At 50.7% G+C, this 13636-nt stretch overlaps 1 pseudogene; it reads right to left on the bottom strand.

Annotated features, from left to right (window-relative positions):
• Nucleotides 1-2052: 2052 nt before the first annotated feature.
• On the bottom strand, nucleotides 2053-12514 carry LOC149324444 (uncharacterized; annotated as a pseudogene).
• Between the last annotated feature and the right edge of the window lie 1122 nt (nucleotides 12515-13636).

Here is a 13636-nt window from a genome sequence, read left to right as displayed (position 1 = left end):
ATTATATCCCCAGTGAACGGGAGGGCGATCTTCTCTTCCCGACCTGGTCACCGTGACTGGAGCCGAAGGCACGTGGCGTTCTGCTTTTGACTCGGCCGGACAGCTGTTTACACTGTCAGGCGCGTCCCTGACTGACTCACGTGGCTCCTCCTGACCATGTTCATTCGGGAACTCATAGCATCATTTTGCTTTCCCAACAACTCGCAAGCGGTTTAACATTCGTCGATTGCGGCGAACAGAGCACCTTGTTCTGTGTGTACTACGAAGGACCCCGGGGTAGCTGCAGCACAAACTAAAGTGGCCCTGGCTTTCAAGTCTTGAACCCACACAGGATCACCGACCTTCAACCGAACGAGATCCCTAGCACGATGACGTTTGTTGTAGTAGCGCGCTTCCAATTTTCGATTCGAATGATCCTTAGCTGTAACATCAGTCATTCTACTCTGTGCTGGGCCCCGCAGTTGAGGTGCCATCGGAACACGAGTCCTTAAGCGTCGACCCATCAGGATTTCTGCAGTACTGTAGCCCAGCGCTCATGGTGTCGCCCTGTATGCGAGACGTGCGATGTAGGGGTCTTTCGTTTTAATTATAAGACGCTTGATTGTTTGCACCAGTCTTTCCACTTCCCCATTAGCTTGCAGGTGCCTTGGGCTTACAGTCACGTGACTGAAACCATACTCAACAGCAAAAATTTCAAACCCAGGGCATGAAAATTGCGGTCCATTACCTCTCACTACCGTTTCCGGAATGCCATGACGAACAAAAATGCTCTTCATCCTTTCTATAACGGTTAGATCTGTAGTTGGTGGTGGTGGTGGTGAAAAACATTTATAAGCAATTAAATTTTTTACAGAAAGGTGATTGGGGTAGGATTCTATTGGCCCTTTCCCCTCACAGTACTAGGTGGAGCCCCTATTCCGGTGCCCCATTGGCAAGCAACGCCGCCCGCGTCCGTTGAACCAAGGCCTTTTGGCTCTTCAGGTCTTGACAGCCGAGCAGGGCCGCCTCCCAGTCCTCTCTAGTGGGGTTGGGGTTGGGGGGGATAGATGGGTTAGATTGACACGCCCAAACCATGTGGAAGGTGTCAGACACCTCCCCACAGAACTGGCACGTGCCATCAAAGGATGTATTGAAATTTTTAAGCACCGCCGGGCACAGTACAGTGTTAGTGAGAATTTTGATGAGGAGGCGCTCGTCAGCGCGATCCAGACCCTTACAAGGGGCCGGGTAGCGCCGGTGCTCCTCCTTGTAGTAATCGGTGATTTGTTTGAATGTAATGGCCAGATTGTCTGATTGGGAGTACCCTTCCAAGGACAGGGAGATAGCCCGGGGAGAGAGTGCGCGGGCGGCCTGATCGGCCTGTTGGTTTCCCTGGAGTCCGAGGCAGAAGCGCAATTTTCGGGTAGCGAGACAGATAATCGACCAGCACTAAATAGTGGCGATTATTGATAATGCCCAAGTTAACACCAACTCTTTCCCATGTCAAATTCATAGAAGCCGTGGGCATCAACGGCTCTGCATTCTGAGTAGCACATCGCGCGCAAGTTTCACAATCTTTCATCTGCTGCGCAAGTTGTTTGCTAAGGCCTGGCCACCGAACCAACTCTTTAGCCAATGCTCGCCTTCTAGAAATGCCTTGATGCCCGTCCTGCAACTCTCTAGCACTAATAAGGGAGTAATTACTCATTGACATCCTGTCGTGTCTTGCTAAGGGAAACGACACTGTAGCCGAGGTACAACAAGAACTCGGGTTTATTGTCAGCCGGCCGTCAGACCGCTCGTCCCGCTGGTCGACGACTGCCCGCGAAAACCAACACGCATGTGCTTATATCGAGATACAGACAGGCAAGGGGGCGGTGCCCAAATACCGGCACGTGGCCGTGAGTTGGCCGTTTGTTTATCGTGATACAAACACTACATTCCCCCTTCCCTAGACGATGCATGCTCTCATTACACATGGTTGACATTTATGACAAACGGTTAGTTTTTATACAGAAATAACAGAAACAAGTGAACGGTTCAAACTCTAGTTCCAAAAATTGGTTGACACAATCACGGCACTGATGTGTACCGATCCGGCGGACGTCTTTCCCTTGTCGGATACCGATGTCGTGTTGGGGCTTCGTGGCCCCTGTCGCCAGGAGAAGACCCCGAGTCGTGATCGATGTCTTCGGAACCGAGGGCTTCCGTCGATACTCCCCCTCCTGCGGCAAACGCCCCTGGATCTTCCTCAGCTGTGCCCGCTGCTTGTTTCGGCGGCTGCATGGCACTCTGTTCATCAGTGCCCGTCGATGACCCAGATGGTTGCCACGGCTGCCAGGAGTCCTCACCATGGGCGCCACAACCATGGTCTGCAGACGTTGCCTCCGGGTCTGCCTGCCTTGTGCGTATGTGGTCTTGATGCCTCTTCCACTCCATGATCCCACGTGGTGTTGTCACCTGTAGCACATAAGACACTGGCCCCGAGCGTGACGTCACCGTTGCCTCTAACCATCTTGGACCTACTCTAGAGTTCTTCACAAGCATTTTGTCCCCAACGCAAAAGCTTCTCTGAAGTTCTCTTCGAGTGTCAGTTTGTCGAAATTGCTTTTGCTCGACCACTGAACGAGTACTAGGCTTAAGTAAATCGAGTCGAGTTCTGAGAGGTCGCCCGATCAAAAGCGAAGCCGGAGATTGCTGGGTGGTTGCGTGAGGTGTATTCCGGTACGCTAGAAGGAAACTGGCTAGTCGTTCTTCAATGGGCCGGGCTCTGTTGTCCTTTCGCAGGGCTTCTTTAACTGTTCGTACAAATCTTTCAGCCAAACCGTTACTTGACGGGTGATATGGCGCGGACCGTACATGTTTTATTCCGTTCATCTTGAGGGATAACTGAAATTCTTCGCTGCAAAACTGCGGCCCGTTGTCTGACACGATGACCTCGGGCAAACCAAAACGGCTCAAGAGGTCACGCAGCTTACCGATGGTAGCTTCTGCCGAGGTCGGCGGCATCAGGAAAACCTCCGGCCACTTTGAATGAGCGTCTACCGCCACCAAAAAGTTGCGCTGAAGAAACGGGCCAGCAAAATCCAAGTGGAGTCGGGCCCATGGCCTCGTAGGCCAAGCCCACGGATGAAGGGGAGCTTGGGTAGGCATCGCTCGTTGCTGCTGGCAGGCCGCACACGTTTTCACGGTGTTCTCCAAGTCGGCGTCAATTCCTGGCCACCAGACGTAGCTCCGGGCAACTTCCTTCATCCGCACTACTCCAGGATGCCCCTCGTGCAGCTCGTCCAGGATTGTCTTCTGTAAATAAGGGGGAACCACAATGGGCATTCCCCAAAATAAACATCCTTGGTTAACCGACAACTCCAGTCTTTTTGAAACGAATGGTTTCATCTCCTCATCAGCCACTCGCTCGGGCCATTGACCCGTTACCGCGTGAAGAACCTGCCGTAAGGTATGGTCACGTGATGTTTCCCGCGCAATGTCCGAGCTTTTTATCGGGAAAGTCTCCCACCGAAGTGCGTAGCAGGCGGTTACTTCGTCGTCCTCTTCCTTCTCGCCACTCCCGGGCAGCGGTAGACGCGACAGACAGTCTGCCTCTACGTTGCTTTCCCCTGAACGATATACTATATCGTAACGGTGGGCCGACAGCGTAATTGCCCACCTCTGCAAACGAGCCGCGGCAATGCTTGGTATTCCTGTTTTGGGACCGAGTATCGTCTGTAAAGGCTTGTGATCAGTTACCAAGCTGAACTCTCTACCGTAAATATAGTAATGGAACTTCTTAATTCCGAAGACTAAGGCGAGTGCTTCTCGCTCTAACTGGCTGTAGTTCCGTTCACTCGGCGATAATGTGCGTGATGCAAACACGATCGGCCGCCTGGAACCATCTTGTTCCACTTTCGATAAGACTGCACCCAGCCCATAAGATGAGGCATCGCACACTACCTGAAGCTTAGCTTCCGGATCGTAATGTGCCAGCACCGGCGCTTTTATTAGCAGCCTTTTTATCTTTTTGAATGCTATGTCGCACTGTTCACTCCAGACCCACGGCGCATTCTTGCACAGCAGCTGATTCAGTGGGAAGATGACTGTTGATAACTCTGGCAAAAATTTTCCGTAGTATGTCACCATGCCCGTAAACGTTCTCAGCTGTTTTTTATCGGCTGGGACGGGGGCTTCTAATACGGCCTTTACCTTCTCTGGTGATGCTGCAATTCCTTCTTTACTGACCACGTGACCCAGAAACTGCAATTCTGGTTTAAAAAATTCACACTTCTCTGCCTTAATCCGCACTCCTCTTTCGTGCAACCGGTTCAGTAACGCATCCAGGTTCACTACGTGCTCCTTTTCGTTCCGGCCCGTGACGAGAATATCATCTAGGTAGCATGTCACACCTTTCAATCCTCTTAACATGTTGTCCATTATCTTTTGAAAAATCGCAGGCGCACACGCCACCGCGAAGGCTAAGCGATTTACTGCATACAGTCCTTTGTGCGTGTTGAGGGTGAGGTACTCGCGCGAAACCTTGTCCATTACCACTTGCTGATACGCTCTGCTCAGGTCAATCTTCACACCTGCCCTCCCGAAAGTGTGGCCAAGATTTCTTCGATCTTAGGCAAGCGGTAGTTGTCAATGTTTAGGCAAGGGTTCAAGGAGGCCTTATAATCTCCGCAGATGCGTACGCTGCCATCTTTTTTTACCACAGGTACAATTGGTGCGGCGAAAACACTGTTCGAAATGGGCTCGATCACGCCCAGACTAACTAGTTTTTCCAGTTCTTTCTCCACCGCTTCTTTCAGTGCGAACGGAATGCTTCTAGCTTTACAAAACTTTGGATGCTGTTCTGGCTTCAGGGAAAGTTGAGCTTGCTCACCTTGAATTTCGCCGAGTTCATCGTTGAACAACTGCGGATGTCGGTTTAAGACTTGTTCCAAGTCCCGGTGGTCTTGCGCACCCACGTGATTAACGCTACTCCAATTGAGCCTAAGCTGATATAACCAGTCTCGTCCTATGAGAGCAGGACCCTCCTGGCAGAGAATGCGCAGAGGTAGCTGGAGAGACTGGTGCTGATGCTTCACATTTACTGTTACCACTCCTTTTGGGCGCACGCACTCCCCTGTGTACGTACGAAGCAACACCGATGCCGGGCGTAACTTCATCTGTGGGAAGCGTGAGCGAAATAAACTGTACGGCATCACTGACACTGCTGCTCCAGTGTCCAGCTCCATGTCAAGCGGAATTCCCTGATTACACATCGTAAAGCGCATCGGCTCTTGACGTGGTTTCTCGAGCGTTGTTTGCAACAGTGGCTCGATGTCTTCCTCGGTCTCGAACACGCCGAAGCTTTGCCTCCGGTAGTTTCCTTTTCGTGCGTCTTGCCCGCTCGCTTTCGAAGGGTGCGAATCAGATTCAAGCTGGGAGCGGCAGACTTTTTGAATATGCCCTACTCGGTGGCATTTAAAGCAAGTCGCTGTTCGGAACCGGCAAGCCCGGTTGCGATGACGCAAGCCACATCGCGTGCATGGTGAACCGTCCCGTGCAAGGGACTCTTCTGCAGAAAACTTCTGAAGGTCTTCCTGGGTTGCACTGCTAGGTCGGCACTCTGTGACGTTCTTGGAAGCCGCCTCCACTGATAAGGCTATCTCAACCGCCTTTTTGAAGGTCAGAGATGCATCCTCAACAAAAAACCTCTTCTGGATGCCAGCGCTAGCAATACCACATACAAATCTGTCTCTCAGAGTTTCTTCTAAGTTAGCTCCAAAGTTGCATGTTTCTGCAGATTGCTTGAGGCCTGCCACGAACTGCGCGATGCTCTCCGTTTGTTGTTGCGTTCTTCGGTGAAACCTTGCTCTTTCCGCAATAACCGATGGCTTGGGTGACAGATGCTCTCGTAATGCTTTCTGCAGTTTTGACAAAGACTGACTAGCAGGAGCGTTCGGGGCAGTCAAACTCTTCAACAACTTGTACGTCTTCGGACCCACGATACTCAGGAAGGCATCTACTTTGTTCTCGTCTGGAATCTTATTCACTCTAAGGAATACACTAATCCTTTCTTCGTAAGTTTCCCAATCCGACTGAGATTTATCGAAAGATTCCACTTGCCCGATCGTGACCATCCTGGCTGTTTCCGAGTCGCTCCGTCGTTGTCCTTCTTGTACGCTTGGCTGAATATCCGTCTTCACGGTCCCCGTGGGATCGGTCATCGTTCTTCTTCAGAGTCCCACCCTCGTCGCCAAAAAGTTGTGTCTTGCTAAGGGAAACGACACTGTAGCCGAGGTACAGGGTCCTTCAAAATATGTGCGAACACGGCGAAGCGTGCCCGCGTTCCGCGGAGCGTCAGCGCATCCGGCGTGGTCGCGCATCGAAACAATGTGGCGCATGCGCACAGCAGACTGGAGGCGGTGCTTCGTGTCGTCTGCTACAGCACGGGCGCGACCGCGCCGGATGCGCTGACGCTCCGCGGAGCGCGGGCACGCTTCGCCGTGTTCGCACATATTTTGAAGGACCCTGTACAACAAGAACTCGGGTTTATTGTCAGCCGGCCGTCAGACCGCGCGTCCCGCTGGTCGACGACTGCCCGCGAAAACCAACACGCATGTGCTTATATCCAGATACAGACAGGCAAGGGGGCGGTGCCCAAATACCGGCACGTGGCCGTGAGTTGGCCGTTTGTTTATCGTGATACAAACACTACACATCCACCCGAGCGCAGCCATACGGCTACAAAGGAAAGCTATGCAGCTTTCTCAGAAACTTCATAGTTAAAGAAAAATTCGTCCTGGTCCAGGGTTCGAACCCAGTACCACCGCTTCACCGGAGCAGTCGCTTTACCAACTCAGCTAACCAGGACGGCAAGCTTATGGTAGGACGAGAGCGAATTGATCAATAACTCGAAGTGGGAACTGTGTTGGTCAAATGTTTAGGGGAATCCCCCAAGGTGGAGTAGATTTATAATAAGGTAGTAATTACTCATTGACATCCACCCGAGCACAGCCATACGGCTACAAAGGAAAGCTATACAGCTTTCTCAGAAACTTCGTAGTTAAAAATTCGTCCTGGTCCGGGGTTCGAACCCAGGACCACCGCTTCACGGAGCAGTCGCTCTACCAATTGAGCTAACCAGGACGGCAAGCTTATGGTAGGACGAGAGCGAATTGATCAATAACTCGAAGTGGGAACTGTGTTGGTCAAATGTTTAGGGGAATCCCCCAAGGTGGAGTAGATTTGTAATAAGGGAGTAATTACTCATTTATATCCACCCGAGCGCAGCCATACGGCTACAAAGGAGAGCTATACAGCTTTCTCAGAAACTTCGTAGTTAAAGAAAAATTTGTCCTGGTCCGGGGCTCGAACGCAGGACCACCGCTTCACCGGAGCAGTCGCTCTAGCACTTCTTTTCTCGGGGACTGAGGCACTACAAGTCTAGTTCCTTTTAAAAGCAACCCGTTGCCTTCAACTATAGTGCCTAGAATATACTGGCTAGTGTGCTGAGCGCGGGCGGCGCGGTGGCACCCGCGGTGATGCCTGCAGCGGCGGCCGCGAAGCGGCGCTGTGGTGCGGGAGGGTGTAGGGTGAGCGCGCGCGTCGGGGCGAGCCGGTTTCTCGCACGCGTCGCGCCTCTGAGGGTTGGAAAGGGCTAACCAAACCAAGCGTAAGCACACGGGATCGTAAGCGGTTGATGGGATTCAAGCTAAGAAAAAAACACGTTTCACAAAACGCACAATTCGGTTTAATAGAATGAATGCAGTATGTTTAATCAAAGGGGAAGTGCGAGTGGGGGTAAGGCTTTTTGGCCAACAGAAAGTACGATAAAGTGCGTATTCAATTGCAGTGGTAACAGATAGGCACTGTCACAGATAGCCAGCAACAGATAGACACTGTGTAGGCTTCACCTACACAAATTAACTTTGCGTGTCATAGAGTAGCACATTTTATACTTGCCAAAGCGGCAGGATATCAAATTTACAGCTTTTGAGTATATTAGTACGAAAACAGATAAAACACTACGCTATTATGAATCCATTGCAGCCTATAATTTATATAAATTTTAAAAGTTCCAAGTAAAGAGAACTTGTTACGATTACGGCTGAACGTGTCCATGCTTTTGGTCTTTCCGCTTAAAGCCTAAAAAACCTTCGTGTTTTTTTGCAAGTATTTTCGCCCAGGCAAAATCATAATGCTCTGCTTCCGAAGGTGCTCGCAGAGCTTTGGGCTCCTCATTAGCAAACATTCCACAATCCAGGCATCATCATAAGGCATGCCTCTCAGAGACTTTCGTCTTACGGCCAGGAAACAAGCTCTCACAGCTAACTGCTGCTTCTTCGGGAGTGACTGCATTTTTGCCTCGAGTGTTTCTTCGCTCAGTGCATTGTTTTGCTCCTTCATTTGAGTCACATATTGCTGAGCATTGGCCACGCTTTTCTTTGTCTTTCTCAAAGCACGAGAAAAATTCTTGATTTTTTTTTTGTCACTGCAAGGATCTTTCGTATTTTTCTTTTGTACATGTTGTTCTGCCAGAGCTTCTGTAAATATTTGCACTGCAAGCAAGACTCTCCTTTTCTATCGGTGGTCAGCAAGCATTTCTCTGCAAAGTGCATACTTCTGTATGAAGTGTGCTAGCCTGCAACAGGAATCATGCCGCATCCATTACAAAGGCCACGCAGAGCAATTTCTTAGATTAATCTGCCTCATGGCGGGATGTAAGCACGCGCTTTTCCTTTTCTCTTCCTCGGAAGTAAATTGTGGCAATTACAGAACCGTGCTCACGCAAAGTTTTTACAAAAGCCACCATTCTTTCGATGAATTGTTTCGAGAAGTCACCAGTTTCGGTCTCGCAACAGACATAAGTTAAAGCGCCATTTGACGCGGCAGGCAACTTCATCCATGTCACCGGAATCAGAATTCCATCGAACGGGTGCCGAACATCACTTGGGCACGGACACTGCAGTATCGCTTCGGTATCACACAACGGTCCTGTAGCAATGTCTGTCTGCTCGGAATCGGAACGCCTCTGGAGTTCCTCTGATGCGCCTCCACGAGCGACGCAATGAGGGTCAACCCGCGTATCATCACCGTCGACTGCAGAGCACAACTCGGGATCCACCAGCTCAACATTTCGCTTCCATTGTTCAGGTGCCGGTCCTCGGTCGCAAATGTTTCGTACCTTCTTTTTCACCGTCTTTTTAGGCACAAGATGAGGTGGATAATTTTCGAATACTGCAGGGACAGCATCGGGCTTCAGGCGTGAGTTCATTCACGACGCCGTTCACCGTAATCTTGAAAAGATCTTTCGATGCATTCGTTCTCGAAATGTTTTCATCTTATTTTCCCATTCAGCATGCCGTGCTGGGTTCGCCTGTGCAGTGAACAAAGATACCTTTTCTTCACCGGTAACCGCTTCGACACAACGGAACAAAACACGTCTTCTCTTTGCATTGCCGCTTAGCCTTTGTACCGCTTAGCCACAGGGTGTTTTTGCTCACGTTTAGCGTCTTTCAGCTTCACAATCCAAGAGATGATGTCTGTCACACATTGATTTCACACGAGCAATCGCGCGAGGCTCCCGTATCGGCGCGACAGCAGACGACAGGAGTCCGGCGGCTTTCGCGCACCCTCCCGACCGGCAGCGCCCCTTGCGGCCTCTCCGCGCAGGCATCGCGGCGGGGGCCTCGCCCTCCTGTACGAAACGCGCGCGCTGCGCACACTAGCCAGTATATTCTAGGCACTATACTTCAACTATAAAGGCGCGCTCTTGCCAATAAGGGGCGAGATGGGAAGGAAGCCTCGGTTTTTCTGGCCAGCCTTGGCGACACAACAATCGGAGGGCTCTGCAAACTGCATCCGTTTCTTGAGCCTTTCTCACTCTTTTCAGGAAATTATCTCCGCTTTCCAGTCCCTCAATGCACGATTTTGCATAGGAAGAAACTTCAGACGCAGTCAATTCTCCGGCTATTCGCTTGTCTGCAGTGATTGGCGTTCGCGAAAGAGCGTCGGCAGTGACTGTTTTCCCGGAACATAGACTAGCTCAAAACGATAGCGCATGAGCCGCAATCTGAACCGCTGAATTCATGGCGAGACCATATCAACGGGCATTTTTCCTAGTGCGGAAACAATAGGCTTATGGTCCCTTTCGAAGAGTATGTCCAGACCTCTGAGGTATTCATCGAATCTTTCGGCAGCCCAAGTCAAGGCTATCGCCTCCTTTTCTTCTGCGCATCGCCCTCCTCAGTTTTTGTGAGGGGAAGCGAGGCGAACGCTACTTGGCGTCGCTCACCGTTCTGTTGCGTTTGAGAAAGGACTGCGCCCAGGCCGAAAGACGAAGCGTCTGCCGTTAGAATCGTGGGAAGGCGAGGGTCGTACAGAGCCATGCATTTCGCTGAGCAGATAAGAGATTTCACACTTTTGAACGCAGCGTTCTGCGCTGGGCCCCATATCCACGCCCTATTCTTACGCAAAAGTTCGCGCAAAGGAGCTGTAGTGTGAGCAAGGTGCGGCAAGAAGCGCCCTAAAAGGTTTGCCATGCCCAGAACGCTGCGCAATGCCGCTACATTGCTCGGTGGCTTCATTTCTTTCACAGCATTTACCTTAGCTGGATCGGGTTGTACGCCTTCCTCACTTAGAACATGACCTAAAAAAGTGAGCCTTTTAACGCCGAAGACACACTTAGATTTCTTTAACGTAATGTTGGATTCTGCCAACCTGGTGAAGACCTTTGCAAGTCTAGAATCATGTTGTAGCTTATTGTTTCTAAAGACGAAAATATCGTCCATTACCTTGACGACTCCAGGCATGCCTGCCAGGATTTCGGACATCCTTTTCTGGAAATACTCACGTGCTGAAGTAATTTCGATAGGTAACCTGGTGAAACAGTACCGCCCGAACGGAGTAATGAAGGTAGTAAATTCGTCCGAAGCCTTGCTTAGGCGTACTTGATAGAGACCAGAATTTGCGTCCAGTTTAGAAAAAAGTTTTGCGCCGGCTATAGAACCTAGAGCTTGATCCACTGTGGGGAGGGCGCACTTCTCTCGTAGAACGCACTTGTTCAGTTCTGTAAGGTCTACACAGATCCTGACATCCTCACTCGGCTTTACCACAGGTACTATACCGGCACACCACTCCGTAGGCCCGTCAACCTTACGAATAAAGCCCATTCGCTCCATTCTTTAGAGTTCAAAGCGGAAGCGTTCCCTGAGCGGAATTCGAATTCTGCGTGGAGCAGTTATAGCATAGGGAACCACGTCTGGGCGAAGCCGAATCTGATACTCTCCTGGCATTGCGCCCAGGCTACTGCAAACTTCGGGGCCTGGAACGCTACCGGTAGAACCCTTCTGCGCGACGGAATCGACAAACGCCACGGCTCCTAGTGCCTCCAGAGCGGGCAAACCGAGAACATATCGTAGCGGGCTGACGACATAACATGTTTGGCGAGAACTTTTCCCCTTCCAAGCGATTTCTGCCTCTAATTTGCCCAAAAAATTGAGGCGTGAACCACTCGCGCCTGACAAAACCTCGTTTGATCTCGTTAATTTAACAGGGAGACCAGGAAAAGATGACGGAAGCACGGTAACTTCGGCTCCAGTAACAACTTTTGCAAACACTGGAACAGAGTTAATACATACTTGAATGTATCGCGCTTTTACACCTGACGTTCCAATCTCTCTCACAAAAAGTTGTCCCGTGTCTGCGTTCACAGAAGAAACTCGTACCTTGCGTTGGTTGCCCGTGGAAGTCTTTGATGCACGCTTTAGCAAAGTGTTCCTTTACGCCGCAGTAATTGCACTTTACTGTCCTCGCTGGGCAAAATGTTCGTGGATGCTGGGAGTTACCGCAGTGGATGCAGCGTCAGTCGTGACGCACTGAAAAGCTGGCGTTGCCGCGTTGAGGCTTTTTGTTACGTCCCACGGCGTCGACTGTTGCAGAGGAGCCAATTGTCACATTTTCACAGGGAACAGGTGCCCTCGAGGATTGGTCTGCCGTGGAGTTGCGAAGGAGTTCCTGCTGCTCCTGAACCGTCTCTTTAAGGCGTGCTTTTGCAACGGCGGACGCAAGAGACAGCTTAGAGTCCATCTGTAGCGACTCTGAGACTTTTTCGTCTGTTAGTCCGACGAAGAACCTCTCTCTGATAAGTCGCTGCTTCAATTCGCCGAAATCGCACCGGTTTGCTAAGACATGCAACTCCATGATGAACTGGTCCACTTACTCACCGGGAATTTGATGTCGCTTGTGAAAGCAAGTGCTCTCGTACACGACGTTGACCTCTTTTATAAAATGCGTCGAACTTCTCCTTGACGACGTCGAACTTCTTCGAGTCCTCGTCCGAGAGACCGAAAGTTACAAAAATATCTCGAGCTTGCCGTCCCATAGAGTAGAGAAGCGTTGGTACCTGTGCTTCCTCTGAGCGTTCGTTGAGGCCCGATGCAACGCGATAGTCGTCGAAATGCTGAATCCATGCCGGCCATTCCGATGTATTTTCGAAGTCCAGCGGTGGTGGCTCTTGAAGGCCCGGTGCTGTGAAGATTTTGGCTCCGTGCATCTCTCGACGCTTTGCTTCTCTCCCAGGTCCCAGCTTTATACTTGTGACACCATGCCGTAGCGGCGTCCGGCCGCTATCGGGGTGAGCGTACGAACCGAGCGGAGACGCATCGAGAAGCAGCGAGGTCAGTGCCCAAGCCCAGAGCGAAAGACCCCCGTCTGTTTATTGCAGCCAAATATATACAGGCCCAATGAGGTCACGGTTCTCACGTGACTCGGACGCAGACGCATGTCAGCACAAATGTTGCGTAGAAACGCATCTTCTTTCAGGTGTGCTTCTAGCAAATGATTAGAGAGAGAGAGAGAAGACAGAAAGCAGTTTAATCTTTCAGGTGTGTTTCTACCAAATGATCAGAGAGAGAGAGAAGACAAAGCAGTTTAAATGAAGAAAAAGTGGAGAAGTCGACCGGCTGTAAGATGACCCTGGCCTGCTACTCGACACTGGGGAAGTGGGAAAGGAGAGTTGCAGTGCAAAAGGAGGTTGATGATTCATTAATACAATGAATTTCTTGAGGTGCCCTTGGTTAAAGAGGAGACCACGCTCGCAGTGGGTGGCACTCATCGCATGTAGACGACGGGTAGCACATGCAGCACATGTTTTCCGCATGTAGCATGTGTCTCGCACAGACCCCAGTTGCGCACGTACTGCGCAGGGTTGCAGAGAACTCTGCACACACTCACATCCCAGCATAAACACGTATGCACTCACACCACGCACTGTTGCAGAATAAGCTGAAGAACAAAGACAAACGTCCCTTGCACGCAAGCACACGCAAGGGTCACCGGCAAGAATCTAGGCCAATTTCACACAAAAAAACCTGAAAAAAGCCTTCTTGGCACACCAACCCTCTGTTAGTTTCGCTCCGGTGTCAAGGGTAGCTTCCTCAGAGAGAGGGCGACTGTCCAACTGTTTGAGGGTATTTTCCAGTGCCTTCCTCGCAGCAGTGTAGTTGGGCATTCACAAATAATATGATGAATTCTCTCTAGATGGATCGCAGTTCAAGTAATTCGGGCTAGCTTTAGCTCCGATCTTGTGTAGGTAGCTTCTAGTGTATGCAAGCCGCAACCGATGGAACAGTGCTCCTTTAAGTCGCATAACATTTGATGGTAAGTGAAGTCGTGA

Source organism: Amblyomma mixtum, unplaced genomic scaffold, assembly GCF_055824585.1.
Source record: "Amblyomma mixtum isolate Tamu unplaced genomic scaffold, ASM5582458v1 scaffold_33, whole genome shotgun sequence".
Lineage (NCBI taxonomy): Eukaryota > Metazoa > Arthropoda > Arachnida > Ixodida > Ixodidae > Amblyomma > Amblyomma mixtum.
The sequence above is the reverse complement of the archived record's forward strand: the minus strand, read 5'-3'. Positions and strand labels throughout refer to the sequence as shown.